The sequence below is a fragment of the Notamacropus eugenii genome, chromosome 6, assembly GCF_028372415.1.
Source record: "Notamacropus eugenii isolate mMacEug1 chromosome 6, mMacEug1.pri_v2, whole genome shotgun sequence".
Taxonomy (NCBI): Eukaryota; Metazoa; Chordata; class Mammalia; order Diprotodontia; family Macropodidae; genus Notamacropus; species Notamacropus eugenii.
The window spans coordinates 285,550,746-285,567,994 of record NC_092877.1 but is presented as its reverse complement, the minus strand read 5'-3'; positions in this window follow the sequence as shown (position 1 = coordinate 285,567,994).

Sequence of the window (17,249 nt, the reverse complement as noted above, 5' to 3'; positions counted from 1 at the left end):
GTTTGGAGAGGGGTTGTGGAAGAGGGAGGACAGGTGGTGGTATGGCTCAGTTGTTCATTTACTTCTGAAGCAGCCCATTCCATACTAGTACAACTTTAATTGTTAAAAAAATGTTTTAGTTGTGAGCCAAGATGTCAGAGAAAAGGCAGTGACTCACTTGAGCTTTCCCCAAAAACCTTTAAATAATTCTATAAAACAATTCCTAGAGTGGAAGAACCCACAAAAGGATGGAGAGAATTAATTTTGGAGGCAAAGACAACTTAGAAGATCAGGAAGAAAGGTCTGTTGCACCTAGGTGAGTGTGGAGCAGAGTGGCACAGGCTGTGCCAGCACAGACCAAGTCATAATAGTCCAGGAGCAGACTTTGGGAGCCACTTAATCATCAGTGGCAGCAGCTGCTTCTGGAGGTCTAAACCCACAGATGTTGGGGGGGGGTGTCAAACAACTGATTAGAAGGAGATTATAGGGACTACTTTGATAGAACTGAGGCAGGATTCTATTGCTTTGTCCATATTGAATCCGGGTTACAGTGTTGGGTGGCAGTCCCAGGGCAAGAAGGGACACTAACACACCACAACTTGCAGCTGAAGTGGAGCAGGGACCCTCTTCACAGTTTCAGGGCAGAAAAAAGTGATTACGGTGGCTCACAGAACAGAGCACAAGCCAGGAGAATAGTAAACACACCCCTCCTTAGGTCTTACCACATTGGAAGAAGTGAAAACTTGCAGGTTCCTAAAAGTATCTCTGAAAACAGCTACACAAAACCCCTGAAGTTTAGGAAAGTGTGCCTACCACCCTGGAAACAGACCCTTACTTTAACAAGAGTGAAAAGTCAAGAAATAGTCTGGGAAAATGAGTAAACAGAAAAAAAATTCTAACTGTAGAAAGTTACTATGGTGATGAGAAAGATCAAAACACACACTCAAAAAAAAGAAATTAACAAATTCAAAGCTCCTGTATCCACAGCCTGCAAAAAACATATGAACTTGTCTCAGACCATGGAAGAGCTCAAAAGGGATTTTGAAAAACAAGTAAAAGAAATAGAGAAAAAATTGGGAAGAAAGGTAAGAGTGATGCAAGAAAATCATGAAAAAAGAGTCAATGGTTGATAAAGGGGACAAAAAAAAATACTGAAGAAAATAACACATTAAAAAACAGATTTTGTCAAATAGCAAAAGAGTTACAAAAAGACAATGAGGAAAAGCATGCCTAGAAAAGCAGAATTGCCCAAGTGGAAAAAAGCACAAAAATTCACTGTGAAAAAAATCTTCACAAAGCAGAATTGGCTAAACAGAAAAGCTCAGGGAAGAAAACAATTCCTTAAAAAATAAAACTGAGCAAATGGAAGTTAATAACTTTATTAGAAATCAAGAAACAATAAATAAAAACAAAACCAAAAGAATGAAAAAAATAGAAGACAATGTGAAATATCTAATTGGAAAAACAACTCATTTGGAAAATAGATCCAGGAGAGATAATTTTTTAAAATGATCAGACTAATTGAAAGTCATGATTTAAAAAAGATCCTAGACATCATCTTCCAAAAAGTTATCAGGGAAAACTGCCCTGGTCTTCTAGAACCAGAGGGTAAAATAAAAATTGAAGGAATCTTCATGAAAACTCCCAGAAATATTATGTCCAGATTCCAGAGCTCCAAGGTCAAGGAAAAAATATTTCAAGCAGCCAGAGAGAAATGATGCGAGTGTCATGGAGCCAGAAGCAGGATAACAAGTTTTTTTTTTGCTTGTTTGTTTTGTTTTGTTTTATCAGTTTCTACATTTAGAGGACTGGAGGATTTGGAATATGATATTCCAGAGGGAAAGAAGGTAGAGCTACAAACAAGAATCACCTTGGTGAAAAGTACAGAGCTGAACAGAAAATCTGACATTCAAATGTAAGACTCAAGAGAAATACAAAAAAGTAAATAGGAAAGGGAAATTACAAGGGACTTAATAAGGTTAAACTGTTTACATTATTACATGGGAGGGTGATACTTGTAGCTCATAAGAACATTCTTATTATCAGGCAGTTTGAAAGAGTATATATAAAGAAGGCATAGGCATGGTTGAATGTAAGGATAAAAATCTAAAAAAAAATTAAGTTAAATTAAGGAGTGAGAGAGATACACTGGAAGAAAGAGAGAGGAAGGGGTAGAATTGGGTAAATTATCCCACATAAAAGAGGCAAGAGAAACCTTTTACAGTGGAAGAAAAGATGAGGGAGGGATAAGGAGGAGAGAGTGTACCTTACTCTCATTAGAATGGAGCAAAGAGAGAATAATATACACACTTAATTAGGTGTAGAAATTTATCTTATTTTATAGGAAAGTAGGAGGGGAAAGGGATAGGTGAAGAGAGGGGTGATAGAAGAGAAGGAAGGTTGAGGGAAGGAGTAGTTAGAAAAATACTCTTGAGAAGGGACAGGGTGAAAGGAGAGAAAATAAAATAAGCAGGATAGGGGAATAGGATAGAGGGAAATACAGTTAATAATGATAACTGAAAAAATTTTTAAGCAAGTCTCTCATTAAGGCCTCATTTCTCAAACATATAGAGAACTGAGTCAAATTTATAAATATAAGAGCTGTTCCCCAATTGATAAATGATCAAGGATATGAATCATTTTCAGATAAAGCAATCAGAGCTACCTATAGCCATATGAAAAAAATACTGTAACTCACTATTGATTGGAGAAATGCAAATCAAAACAATTCTGAGGCACTACCTCATAGCTCTTAGAGTGGCTAATAGGACAGAAAAGAAAAATGACAAATGTTGGAGGGAATGTGGGGAAAAAATGAGACGTCAGTGCATTGTTGGTAGAAATGTGAACTGATTCAATCATTTTGTAGAGCAATTTAGAATCATGCCCACAGGTCTCTAAAACACTGCACATCCTTTGAATGAACAATCCCCCTACTAGAGCTGTATCCAAAAAGAGATTAAAAAAGAGGAAAAGAACTTATACACACAAAAGTATTTATGGCAGTTCTTTTCTGGTGGCAAAGAATTGGAAATTGAGGGGGTGCCCATCAATTGGGGAATGGATGAACAAATTGTTGTATGTGGTTGTGATGAAATACTATTATGCTATAAGAAATGATGAGTAGAATGCTCTCAGAAAAACCTGAAAATACTTTCATTAGCTGATGCAAAGTGAAAGATGCTGTGTACCAAGAAAGCAGTACTACCGTAAGATGATCAGGTATCAATGATGCAGTTCTTCTCAGCAATGCAATAATCACAGAGAACTCTGAAGGACTTACAATAAAAATACTATTCATCCCCAAAGAAAGAACTGATGTTACTTGAATACAAATTAAAATGTACTTTTTTAAAGCTTTTTTTCTTCTTTTTCCTGAGTTTTCTCTTTTGTCTGTTTTTTCATAACATACCTAATATGGAAATGTTTTGCGTGGAAGTTTGCTTTTTTCCTTATATCAGGCCATAATCTAAGACTTTAAAACATTTACTTCTGACTTTTTAGGGACAAACCAAACATTTGGCCTCCTACTTTCCATACACTAGTCCTGCAAAAACTTGATTCTCAGAATCACAGAATGTGAAACATTGGTCCTGAAGAGAAAGGTGGGATATTCCTTGACCACACAGTCACTTTAGACAGTCTGTTTGCTCCCCTATCTCAGCAAACTCTCAATTTGAAATTCAAGCCTAATGCTAGATAATTTTGATGTTCATTTTTTTTTTTTTGCTTCTCCACCAAATACCTGAACTTCCTAGTTCCTCAGTCTTTTCACATTCCAAGACTTAATCCTGTGTTCTACCTCAGCCAAGATAAGGGATGGTCATATTCTGAATGCCTCTATTACCCGCATTTCTTCTACCTCCTTGACTAACATCTTTGATATGTCTCTATAACACTATAACCAACTGACTGCCCATCCCTCTATATACTTATACTCTCCTAAAATTACTTTTCCCACCTCCAAATCCTCTACTTTTAAATCTTGCTTCAGTTCATTCCCCTGCTCTCTCTTCACTTTCCTTCTTTCCCAATCTCAAATTTATAATTCCATCAATTACATCCTCATTTTCTATTCTCAGATCCTTGGTATACTTGTCTACTACTGCCTACCCCTTACCAAACATTTGCCTTGAAATACTCTTGCTACCTTTGTCTCAGTGGATCTGGAGAACGTAAAACAAACAAACAAACAAATGAAAAACAAAAAACTTGTCAATTGGTTATAGTACAGATTTATGTCATCTGTCAAAGTATCTATGAAAAGGGTTATTTGACCTCATAGAGCAGGTTTGAAACAGTTAAGGTTATGTTTTGATCTCTCTGGAAACCCTCCTCCCTTTTTGTTGCACCTGAAGCATTTTGATCTGATGTCATCACTCCCTGAGCCTCCCAGGCTTCTCTGTGGACTTTCAGCTATTCTGAGAAACAACTTATGTAACAGTTTCTGAAAGCTGTACCTTCCATGAGACACCTTGCATGAGACTCTCTCCCTATTGAAATGTATGTAAACACTGCTACTTTTGTCCATACCCAGCACTCCAGTGCTCCAGTGCTGTGCAATGTCCTGACTTGCAATTCCTTTGCCTCAGTTAAAGACCAATGTTGTTGGTACCTTGGCAATGCTCTTCAATTGAGGTTGGCAAATACAATAGAATGCTTAATTCCCTGGACATAATAATCACCAAAACAATTTTTAAGGACAATGATTTTATTTTATTTTTTTTTAAGATAAGCAAAATTTTTTTTTTATTTTGTAATGTTTAACAATCACTGCCATACAATTGTGATTTTATCTCCCCCACCTACCCCCCACTCCCCCCCTCCCTCCCCACGACTGCATACAATTCTGTATAGATTCTACATATACTTTCCTATTGAGTATATTTTCACTATAGTCATGCTATGTAGTCAGACTAAGATAAATGAAAGAAATCGTATAACAAATCAGAACATGATACACAAACTCATACACATACACAAACATGATCTGCTACAATATGTGAGTGACTTCCATATTGCTCTCTCTGAGTGTGGCAGGCATTTTGCCTTGCGATCCTCCATTGGGATTTTTTTTTTTTTTTTTTATTGGTAAGAAGTTCTTGTGTTATTACAAAAATCTAAGTCTACCAGAAAAAACTCTCACACACTGTGGTCGTTGCTGTGCACAAAGTTCTCTTGGTTCTGCTCCTTTCACTCAGCATCAGGTCATATAAGTCCTTCCAGGCCTCTCTGAAGTCTTCTTGTTCATCATTTCTTATGGCACAATGTACTCCATTACATTCATATACCATAATTTATTCAGCCATTCCCCAATTGATGGACATCCCCTTGACTTCCAGTTTTTGGCAACTACATAGAGTGCTGCTATAAATATTTTTGTACATGTGGGACACTTTCCCATTTTTATGATCTCTTGGGGATATAGTCCTAGTAGCGATATTGCTGGGTCAAAGGGTATGCACATTTTTGTAGCCCTTTGGGCATAGTTCCAAATTGCTCTCCAGAATGGTTGGATGTGCTCGTAGCTCCACCAACAATGAATTAGTGTTCCAACTTTCCCACATCCTCTCCAGCATTTATCATTTTCTTGTTCTGTCATGTTTGCCAATCTTGTAGGTGTGATGTGGTACCTCAGAGTTGTTTTGATTTGCATCTCTCTAACCAATAGTGATTTAGAGCATTTTTTCATATGATTATAGATAGCCTTAACCTCTTCCTCTGAAAATTGCCTGTTCATATCCTTTGACCATTTATCAATTGGGGAATGACTTGTATGATTATACATTTGGATCAGTTCTCTATATATTCTAGAAATGAGGCCTTTATCCCCGAGCTTAGCTGTAAAAATTCTTTCCCAATTTACTACATCCCTCCGGATTTTGGTTGCATTGGGTTTGGTTGTGCAAAAACTTCTCAGTTTAATGTAATCAAAGTTATCCATTTTGCATTTCATAATGCATTCTATCTCTCCTTTAGTAAAGAATTCTTCCCTTCTCCGTAGATCTGATAAATACACTATTCCTTGCTTCTCCAGTTTATTCATGGTATCAATCTTTATACCTAAATCATGTACCCATTTGGACTTTATTCTTGTGTACAGTGTCAGGTATGGGTCTATGCCTAATTTCCACCACACTGTTATCCAGTTTTCCCAGCAATTTTTATCAAACAATGAGTTCTTATCCCAGAAGCTGGGGTCCTTGGGTTTATCAAACAGAAGGTTGCTATATTCCTTGCCTACTGCATCTTGAGTGCCAAGTCTATTCCACTTGTCTACCTCTCTGTTTCTTAGCCAATACCAAGTGGTTTTGATAATTGCTGCTTTATAGTACAGTTTGAGGTCTGGTAGCACTAGGCCACCTTCCCAAGCATTTCTTTTCGTTAGCCCCTTTGATATTCTGGACCTTTTGTTTTTCCACATGAATTTTGATATTATTTTATCCAGCTCTAGAAAGTAATTGTCTGATAGTTTAATTGGTATGGCACTAAATAAGTATATTAATTTGGGTAGAATTGTCATTTTTATTATATTAGCACGGCCTATCCATGAGCAACTAATGTTTTTCCACTTACTTAAATCTGAGTTTATTTGTGCAAAAAGTGTCTTGTAATTGTGTTCATATAATCCCTGGGTTTGTTTTGGCAGGTAGACTCCTAAGTATTTTATACTGTCTACCCTAACTTTAAATGGGATTTCTCTTTCTATCTCTTGCTGTTGGACTTTGTTGCTAATATATAGGAATGCAGAAGATTTGTGTGGGTTTATTTTGTACCTTGCAACTTTGCCAAAGTTGTTTATTAATTCTAGTAATTTTTTACTTGAATCTCTGGGATTCTCTAGGTAAATCATCATATCATCTGCAAAGAGTGATAACTTAGTTTCTTCTTTGGCTATTTTAATTCCTTGGATATCATTATCTTGTCTAATTGCTACAGCTAACATTTCTAGTACCATATTGAATAATAGTGGTGATAATGGACAACCTTGTTTCACCCCTGATCTTATTGGCAATACATCTAGCTTATCCCCATTGCATATAATGCTTGCTGAAGGTTTTAGATAGATACTGCTTATTATTTTATGGAAAGTTCCCTTTATTCCTACATTCTCCAATGTTTTTAGTAGGAATGGATGTTGTATTTTGTCAAAAGCCTTTTCTACATCTATTGAGATAATCATGTGGTTTTTGTTAGCTTTGTTGTTGATGTGATCGATAATGCTAATAGTTTTCCTAATATTGAACCAGCCCTGTAGTCCTGGTATGAATCCTACCTGATCATAATGTATTAATCTCGTGATAAGATGCTGTATTCGTTTGGCTAGAATTTTATTTAAAATTTTTGCATCTATATTCATTAGGGAAATTGGTCTATAATTTTCTTTCTCTGTTTTGTCTCTTCCTGGTTTGGGTATCAAAACCATATTTGTATCATAGAAAGAATTTGGGAGGACTCCTTCTTTCCCAATTTTCAAGAATAGTGTATGTAGTATTGGAATTAACTGTCCTTTAAATGTTTGATAGAATTCACTTGTGAATCCATCTGGCCCTGGAGATTTTTTCCTAGGGAGTTCATTGATGGCTTGTTCAATTTCTTTTTCTGAGATGGGGTTGTTTAAGTATTCAACTTCCTCTTCTGTTAATCTGGGCAATTTGTATTTTTTAAAATATTCATCCATCTCGTTTAGATTATCGAATTTGTGGGCATAAAGTTGGGCAAAGTAGTTTCTAATTATTGTTTTAATTTCCTCCTCATTGGATGTGAGTTCACCCCTTTCATTTTTAATATTAGTAATTTGGTTTTCTTTCTTTTTTTAAATCAGATTGACCAAAGGTTTATCAATTTTATTAGTTTTTTCATAAAACCAACTATTGGTTTTATTTATTAATTCAATAGTTTTCTTAATTTGAATTTTATTAATCTCTCCTTTGGTTTTCAGTATTTCTAATTTGGTATTTACTTGGGGATTTTCAATTTGTTCTTTTTCTAGCTTTTTCAACTGCAAGCCTAAATCATTGATCTCCTCTTTCTCTATTTTATTTATGTAAGCATTCAGAGATATAAAACTTCCCCTAATAACTGCTTTTGTAGTATCCCATAAGTTTTGGTATGTTGTCTCACTATTGTCATTCTCTCGAATGAAATTGTTGATTGTTTCTATGATTTCTTCTTTAACCCAATCCTTCTTTAGAATTAGATTATTTAGTTTCCAATTGATTTTTGGTTTCTCTTTCCGTGGCCTTTTATTACATGTAATTTTTAATGCGTTATGATCTGAAAAGGATGCATTGATTATCTCTACCTTTCTGCACTGGATTGTGAGATTTTTATGTCCTAGTACATGGTCAATTTTTGTAAATGTTCCATGTTCCGCTGAGAAAAAAGTATATTCCTTTCTATTCCCATTTAATTTTCTCCAAAGATCTATCATATCTTCCTTATCCAGAGTTTTATTTACTTCCTTAACCTCTTTCTTGTTTATTTTGAGGTTGGATTTCTCGAGTTCTGAGAGGGGGAGGTTGAGGTCCCCCACTAGTATAGTTTTGCTATCAATTTCTTCCTTCAACTCCCCCAACCTCTCCTCTAAGAATCTGGATGCTATACCACTTGGAGCATACATGTTTAGTAATGATATTGCTTCATTGTCTATGGTGCCTTTTAGCAGGATATAGTTTCCATCCCTATCCCTTTTGATTAGATCTATTTCTGCTTTTGCTTTGTCTGAGATTAGGATTGCTACTCCTGCCTTTCTTACATGAGCTAAAGCACAATATATTCTGCTCCATCCTTTGACCTTTATCCTATGTGTATCCCCCCGTTTCAAATGTGTTTCTTGTAAGCAGCATATTGTTAGATTATGGCTTTTAACCCATTCTGCTATCCGTCTCCGTTTTATGGGAGAGTTCATTCCATTCACATTCACAGTTATGATTACAATCTGTGTATTTCCCTCCAACCTCTTTCCCACCATTTGTGCTTTTAGCTCTCCCGTCTCCCTTCCCCTCCTCAATAGTATTCACTTTTCTCCCCCTCCTCCTGCAGCCTTCCCCTCCTTCTTTTGACCCCCCTCCCTTTTAGTCCCCTTTACTCTTATTGCTTCTTTCCTCCCTTTTAGCCACCCTCCCCTTTCTTTCCCCTTCCCCTCCTACTACCTATAGAGCTAGTTAGGCTTATCTACTTAAGATTATTGTTCCCTCCTTTGAACAAATCAGATGAGAGTACCTCTCAAACAATGCTCATCTCCCTCCCCTCCTTCCCTCTACTATAGTTTTGTACTTCTTCCTGTGATATAATTTGCCATTTTCTGCTTCCCCCTTTCCACACCTCCTATTACATTCCCTTCTCATACTTAAATCATATTTTTGACATGACATCATTTACTTTATGCCCGTTCCCTCTACATATATCCCTTTTATCATAATAGCTGCACAGTTCTCAAGATTAACAGGTATCATCTTCCCTTATAGGGAGGTAAACAGTTTGCCCTAATTGAGTAGCAAGTTTTTGTTTTTGTTTTTTCCCCTCTGTTTACCTTTTTATGATTCTCTGGAGACCTGCATTTGAAGATTAAATTGTCTATTGAGTTCTGGTGTTTTGGTCAGGAAGCTCTGGAAATCCCTTATTTAATTGAATGACTTTCTCCTTGCCTGAAATGTTATGCTGAACTTTGCTGGGTAGTTGATCCTTGCTTGAAGTCCCAACTCCTTTGCCTTATGGAATATTGGGTTCCAATTCTTTCGATCTTTTAATGTAGAAGCTGCAAGGTCCTGTGTGATCCTGACTGTGTGTCCTTGATATTTGAATTGTTTCTTTCTGGCTGCTTGTAGTATTTTCTCCTTCACTTGATAGCTCTGGAATTTGGCAACTATATTTCTTGGGGTTTTGAGTTTGGGATCCCTTTCGGGAGGGGAACGGTGGATTCTTTCGATGACTATATTGCCCTCTGAGTCTAGTACTTCTGGACAGTTTTCCTTGATGATTTCCTGGAAGATATTGTCCAGACTCTTTTCTTCATCATGGGTTTGTGGCAGGCCAATAATTCTTAGATTTTCTCTCCTGGATCTATTTTCCAGGTCAGTTGTTTTTCCAATTAAATATTTTACATTTTCTTCTATCTTTTCATTCTTTAGATTTTGTTTGACTGATTCTTGTTGCCTCATTGAGTCATTAGTTTCTACTTGCCCAATTCTAATCTTCATCGTAGTGTTTTCTTCAGTTAGCTTTTCCATCTCCTTTTCCATCTGACCAATTTTTCCCTTTAAGGAGCTATTTTCTCCATTTAATTTTTGTACTTCTTTTTCCATTCGACCAATTTTCCCAGTTAGGTTTTGGGTTTCCTTTTCCATCTGATCAATTTTCCCAATTAGGTTTTGGGTTTCCTTTTCCATTTGATTAGCTCTTCCTTTTAGGGAATTATTCTCTCCAGTTAATTTTTGAACTTCCTTTTCCATTTCTTCAATTTTCTTTTTCAGGGTGATGTTCTCATCAGTGAATTCTTTTTTTATACTTTTAAAATCATTGGCCAGTTTTTCTTTTATATCCTTTTTCAGACGATCCAGGTTATCTAGTTGTGCTTGTGAGAAATTCATAGTCCCATCTGAGGTTTCAGATGGAAGTACAGTCTCAGCTCTGACCTCTTTGGTGTTTCTGTTTTTGTCTTTATCCCCTTAGAAAGATTCTATGGTTTTTTCACTTTTCGTCTGCTTTTTCCGATTCATGATGTTGGCTGAGTGTTGTAGCTTTTGGTTCTTTCAGTCAGAAGGTACAGATCTTTAAGTTGAGCTGATGTGTGTCTAGGCTAAAAGCAGGCTTTTGTTTTTTGTTTCCCTGATCATCCCTGGGGTTAGCTTGTTAGGTATGTGGGAGGGGTGGTCTGTCCTCAGGATATCTCCTCAGCTGACTTGAGGCAAAGGCAAGGTCAGGGGATGGTGATCCCAGCTTCCCTATTGTCTTCCCTTTTCCCCTGGAGGGCTGGGGCATGCCTAGAAGCTAACGCGTGTTCCCGCCCCTCCTTGGGTTCATCTCCCGGCTCTGAGGCTTGCCTGGGTCTCAGTGTGAATTTTCTCTGCCCTGGGTCATCTGTCCCTCCATCAGTCTCCGCTACCGTAGGAAGAATCCCCCTTTGCCACTTTTCCAGCCTCTGGTGTTATGAGACCACCCGCCCCCTTCTGCTGTTCCCGCTGATCCAGGATTAATCTGGGGAAGAATTTTATGGTTCCCTCACGGTCATCAGGGGGGAGGAGAGAGCACTTACTGATCACTCTGCCATCCCAGTTCCTGGAAGTTCAAGTAGTGACCCACCGAAGTCCGTCTTCAGGCTGAAGATTTCAAGGGCTGCTGCGCTGATGTCTGGCACTCAGCGGCTCTCACCGGCTCGGTCTGGCTTATCTCCTGCTCCGCTGGTCTCGCCTGCCACTCTCGGGCTCCTCTGGTCCCCTCTGCCCTGCCGCACCGACCGCGCTGCGCTGTGCGCCGGGGTCTTACCCCAGCGGAACAGATCCCTCCCGTGGACCCTCCGGTCCAGCCTGGGCTCCGAATCCTTCAAAGTCCGTCACCCACTGGATTCTACACCTCCAAAGTCTGGTCAGACTCTCCCCCCGGAGATATCCAGAGGAGTTTTTCCAGGAGCTTAGGTGAGTCGTTGCTTTCACTCCGCCATCTTGGCTCCACCCCCAAGGACAATGATTTTAATATGTGCCATAGTGCCAAGTACTCATAACCTCCAAATGACATGGAATGAAAAGTTCTTGCAATCTAAAATACCTACTGGCAGAAATCAAAGCCAGTGGGAACAGGACGATATTCATAGTATTCTTATCACTTTGTCTTCTACTAGTATTGACTCAGTGATGCTTTTCTATGAGATAAAGGAGAGAAATGGCAGAGGGAAATGACAAACAGGTCCAGTATTTTTGCCAAGAAAACCCCAAATGGGTCACAAAGAGTTAAACACAAATGAATTGGCTTAACAGCAATAAAATAGAAGACAGGCTTGCAGCCCAATAGTTTTCTTCAAGTACCAAAAAAAAGTAATATTTTGTGCACTTGTGGAATAATTTGTCAAGCACTAAACCTAACACAATAGTAGGAGGATAGTGGTTTGGCTAAGAATTATTTCTAACTGAACTCTAATAAAAATAATATTGTATGTAAGGAGAATTTTGTTATGCTTTTAGAGTTTAGTTTCTCAAGATCCATGGCCATAGGAATGTCTAGTTTCCAGGTATTTGATAATAAATCACAGAATAGTTCCAAGGACTCTGGATAGTAGTTCTTAGAATCATAGTGACAGATAGTCCTACTGAGGCAGCACCTTGACATAATTGTTATTTACTATGCTTGTGCACATTGACAATATTGCCAAAGTCAATTTGTGAACTTAACAATGGCAATCTGGCTTGTTTGATTGCCCTGTAAAAGCAGGTGGGCCATGGTCAGTGAGGAGGGAATAACCTATATGAGGAAAACCATGAGGAACCCATAGAGGAATCTGTGTGTGTCTCAGCAGGCCCTCACTGAGGCTCGAGAGTATTTAGGGGAGTACACAAGTGTGCCAGTCTAGATTGACTCCAACAAAAGATAGGGGTAATTGCCTCCACCCCACCTTCTCACCCACCCATGTGAGAAGAGTTATTAGAGAATGCTGTAGGAGCTGCTTCTCCCAGCAAACATTTGAGAAGACTATAGATTAGAATAAAGCTAGTTATTAACCCCTCTGAAATTGTCTGTCTATCTGATCAGATGAAGAGTGAACCTGTCAGAGGCTGCAGACTGAACCCTCCAGTGCCTCCTGTCTGTTATCTGTAAAGCAAATATGAAAACAATATTGAGGAGGAGGAAGATATTGATGACAACAATACATTTATATAGCACCTTAAAATTTGTAATTTTTAATGTAATTCACATTTAAATTTAAATGTAATGTACATTCATTATTTCACATTGTGTTGTTTTCTAAAAAAATGTTCATTAATGCATTTCTTTAATTATCTTAGTTTTTCTTTCTTCATTGTCTTTCCTCGAATACTAAACTATAACATTATGAGCTAGAAGAGATCTTGGTAATCATTTAACCTTACTTTATTTTACAAAAGAGAAAAATGAGTCCCAAGGAGAAGAAACATGTTGTTCACAGTCACATAGCCATTAAGTGGCAGGGGAAGGTCTCGAGCCTCCTTCTCATAATTCCAAATGACTTTCCCCCAGGATTCTAGGTTGCTTCATTGCTATTGTTATAAATTTATTTCCTTGAAGATTGTTCTCCTCCCTCCATACTTCAGTTGTTTCTTTCATTTTATCTAAAGGTCTTTTTCTCTACAATAAATCAGAGGTTACAAAGGGATTTCTCTAGCTCTTTTAGACCCTTTCCTAGCATAGGTTGTAGCTAGTATTTATAGATCACATGAAGACTGCTTACCTCAGGCAGGAACACAAACATAGCACTGAACTTCAGGTGATAAGAACAGTTCTCTCAGTGTCCTTCCCTCTTGGATTTTAAGTTGAACTTTATGACTACTCCCTTGAAACTTCTGGGCCAACTGCCAATTTATTATACCTGCGCACTGTTGGGCTCCTAGGATTATTACTTCTAAACTGTCCTGGCCACTCCCCATAACTACTAGCCTCCAGTAATATTCTAGGTATTAGCAATTGGCACCAGCTAGGTGATAATACAATCTCCTCCGCAAAGCACAGCAAAAGGGCAGCAATGTTCTAACCAAATAATCCTAAATCTCCCACTCACCCCTTTAGGCTCCCTCGCTATGCCTATTTAATTCTGTCCATCTGGCATCTCTTTTGTACTTAATAGGAGGAAAAGGTGGAAATGCTTTCTGTGGAAAATATCAGTAAGTTGATTTTAAAAAGGGTTATAGCTATTCTTGCTATTGATTAATTTTAGACATCTGAATGAAAGGATGGGTAAAGGGACCAGAAAGTAGAAGGGAAATATTAATAAAGGAAATATATATATATATTTTATATGTTTGTGTATACATACACACACACATATACACATATTCCTCAGAAGATGTAGCAAAAATTGGATAAAACTTTATTACCTTTTATTTCTGTGGATTATTTATTATTTTGACTCTTTTAAAATTTACAATAAAGCAAACTAATAGACAAATGAAAAATTCTAAGAATTCTGGGATCAGTCAATAGACATTTATTAAGTACCTGTGTGCTGGATACTGTGTTAGGTACTACATATACAAAAAGAGTCAAAAGACAGTCCCTGCCTTCAAGAATCTTACAATCTAATGGGGAGACAATATGCAAACAAATATTTACAAAAGAAGCTACAGTAAAGATAAATAGGAAGCAACTGAGGGAAGTTGTTGGAACAAAAAGGTGCTGGGGAAAGCTTTCTATAGAAAGTAAGGTTTTAGATGGAACCTAAAAGAAACCTGAGAGGTCAGCAAAAGAAGCCGAAAAGGGGGAAGAGGGTTCCAGGAATGGGGATAGCCAGATCAAAATGCCCAGAATTGAGAGGTGTGTCTTATTCTTTATATGGTTGTAATCATGTTAAGGTTCCTAGTAATGACAATCTGAGTGAGAATGGGACCATGTCACTATCTTATTACAGGATGCAAATTTGGAAAAGAAGGTAGATGGTTGCAAATGCCATGCTAGGTATTTTTAAATGTCTCTTTCTTCAGCAACCTATTGCTTCTCACTTATTGTTCTAAGACTTCAGCTGTTTGATTGGCAACTGAGACCCCTGATTAGACTAGTTGCTTAATGTACCTATTGCTTAGTTGAGGTAAACAAGATTTAGTTCGGTAGTCTATGAAAAAGCCAAAATTATGCTTTCAAGATGAATAAATACAAAAGCTTAGAAAAATAGGGACCACTTGGTATAATTAGTAAAACCACTTTCCTTATTGGAGAAGTATATGAATCAGTTCCAGGTGGTTTGGGAGAGGTCCATTTTTTTTCCACCAATCCACCACATGACAACACTGCTCCTTTATTAATGAATGTGATTATCAGCTGAGACATTCTAAAAAGAGAAATGTTCTGATGTCTATTTTTTTCCTTTGGTTAATATTTAATTTTCATTTTTCTCAATTACATGTGAACAAAAACTTTTAAGTTTTTTTCTAATTTGAGTTCTAAATTCCTCCCTCCCTTCTTCCCTTTCCCAGTCCTTGAGAAGGCAAGCAATTTGATAAAGATTATACCTGTGCAGTCATACAGAGCATTTCCATATTAGTCATGTTATCAAAGAAAATAGACCAAAATACCAAATCAAAGATAAAAAAAAATATGTTTCAATCTGCACTTAGATTTAATCAGTTCTTTCCTTTGAGGTGGATGGCATTTTTCATAAGTCCTTCAGAATTTTTTGGATCATTGTATTGTTAAGCAGAGCTAAGTCATTCACAATAGATCATTATTTAACGTTATTGTTATTGTGTACAACGATCACCAGGTTCTGTTCATTTCATTTTGTATCAGTTTATTTAAACCTGAGTTTCATCTAAAAATATCCTGTTCATCATGTCTTATAGCACAATAGTTTCCATAACAATCATATAACCCAGTTTGTTCAGCCATTCCCCAATGGATGGTCATCCCTTCAATTTCCAATTCGTTGCCACCACAAAAAGGACTACTATAAATATTTTTGCACATAAAGATCTATTAATCTCCTTGGAGTATAGTGTTAGCAGTGGTATTGCTGTAAAAAAGGTATGCACAGTATTATAGCCCTTTGAGCATAGTTCCAAATTGCTCTCCAGAATAATTATATCAGTTTCTAACTTCTCCAACTGTGCATTAGTTTCCCTATTTTTCCACATTGCCTCCAACATTTGTCATTTTCCTTTTCCATCTTATTAACCAATCTGATAGGTGTGAAGTGATATAACAGATTGTTTTAATTTGAATTTCTCTAACCAATAGTTATTTAGAGCATTTTTCCATATGTCTATAGATAGTTTTGATTTCTTCATCCAAAAACTATTTATTTATTCCTTTGACCATCTATTAATTGGAGAATGACTCATATTCTTAAACATTTGACAAAGTTTTCTATATTTTTAGAAATGAGGCCTTTATCAAAAAGACTTGCTGTAAAAAAAAAAAAAAAAAAACATTGACAGGTAAGATATAACATGTTCCACTAACTTGCTTATGATCTCACCATTTATGTCTAAATCATGTACTCACTTTGACCTTATCTTGGTATGTGATGGGATATATTTGTCTATACCTAATTTCTTCCAAACTGCTTTCTAGTATCCCCAGAAATTTTTGTTAAATAGTCATTTCTGGCCCCCAAATCTTGGATCTTTGGGTTTTTCATATACTAAATTACTGTGGTCACTTAATACTGTGCCTTTTGCACCTCATCTCTTCCACTGATCCACCACACTAGCTTTTAACCAGTACCAGATTGTTTTGGTTAATATAGTTTGAGATCTGGTACTGCTAGGCAACCTACCTTGCCTTTTTATTTTTCCAAATGATTCCCTTGGTATTCTTGACTGTATGTTCTTCCAGTTGAGTTTTTCTATATGTTTTTCTAGCTCTGTAAAATAATTTCTTGGTAATTTGAATATGACACTAATTAATTTACTAATTAATTTTCAATTTTGTTATTGACTCAGCCTACCCAGTAGCATCAACGCGATGTTCACAGAACCTATGGTGGCAATAAATATACTGGTGCAATTCTGAGTCACAAAATACAACAGACTCTCCACATGGAAGACAGAACCAAAATATTCAGACACCAGAAAGCCAAATCCTTCATGGTAAAAAAAAATCTATACACAAGAAGACCAAAGCATCCCCAAGACTTCTCCCTGCTAGGGTTCCCACAAACCACCTCAGTTAAAGAAATCACAAAAAGGCTTTCATTAAACAAAATCACAAGCAAGCTATTTCAATCATGCTAGCCAGCAGCCTGCTTGCCTGTGTCATTCCTAGCTCTGACTGTTCTCATGACCAAATTTTCTCTCAGCTCTGCTCTAGTTCTCTTCCTGTTCTACTCCTCTTGTTAAACCCATTCAGCAAACTCCTCCCATCACAGGCTTCATTTGACTCAGACTTATGTGACTCAGACTTCCATGTGACCCAGGCAGGTCACATGGGCCTATTAATGAATGGAAAGATCTCCCCATTTAAGTTATCATTATACCCATGAGCAAGGGATATTTTTTGCCCGATTATTTAGATCTGATTTTGTTTGTGTCAAAAGTGTTTTGTAACTGTGTCCATCCAGTTTCTGGGTTATCTTTGCAGGTAGATTCCCA